Source organism: Microtus ochrogaster, chromosome 7 (assembly GCF_000317375.1).
Source record: "Microtus ochrogaster isolate Prairie Vole_2 chromosome 7, MicOch1.0, whole genome shotgun sequence".
Lineage (NCBI taxonomy): Eukaryota > Metazoa > Chordata > Mammalia > Rodentia > Cricetidae > Microtus > Microtus ochrogaster.
This window is the reverse complement of record NC_022014.1, coordinates 78,575,237-78,575,905: the sequence shown is the minus strand read 5'-3', so window position 1 is coordinate 78,575,905 and position 669 is coordinate 78,575,237. Positions and strand designations below refer to the sequence as shown.

Genomic DNA, 669 nt, shown 5'->3' with positions numbered 1-669 from the left:
TTTTTTTTTTTTTGATACAGGGTTTCTCTGTGGTTTTGGTAATCTAATTAAAGGTGTTGCACAAGCTAGAGATGTTTATCACTGAGCCACTGAGTGATATCCTATCGTAGCCTTGGTTTTTGAGAAAGGGTCTATCAGTGTATCACAGGCTGGCCTGGAATTCTCCATCCTCCTACAGTTCTGCAAGCATTGCCTGAACCCCGAGTTTGGCAACACAGCAGGACTCTTATCTAAACGTTAGTTAGATAGGCTGAAAAGATGGTTTGGTGCTCTTCCACAGGTCCTGACTTCAATTCCCAGAAACCACATGATGGCTCACAGCCATCTGTAATGAGATATGATGCCCTCTTCTGGTGTGAAGGCATACATGCAGAGAAAACACTGTATACAAAATAAAGAAATCTAAAACACACACAGAAACACAGGCTGCTCTTCTAGAGGACCTAGCTCCAACTCCCAACACCTCCCATGGCTACTCACATAACTATACTTCTAGTTTCTGGACCCAACGCCCTCTTCTGGTCTCTGCACGCACCAAGCACACAACTGGTATACTGATATGCATATAGCCAAAAACCCACACACAGAAAATAAATTTAAAAATTTTGAATGTTGCCGGGCAATGGTGTCGCACACCTTTAATCCCAGCACTCGGGAGGCAGAGGCAGG

The 669-nt window shown here is 44.1% G+C and overlaps 1 protein-coding gene across 1 annotated transcript in view; it reads right to left on the bottom strand.

Annotated features, from left to right (window-relative positions):
• Nup85 (nucleoporin 85) overlaps positions 1-669 on the bottom strand; it is a 21,712-nt gene that overhangs the window by 17,475 nt on the left and 3,568 nt on the right. The window lies entirely within an intron of this gene.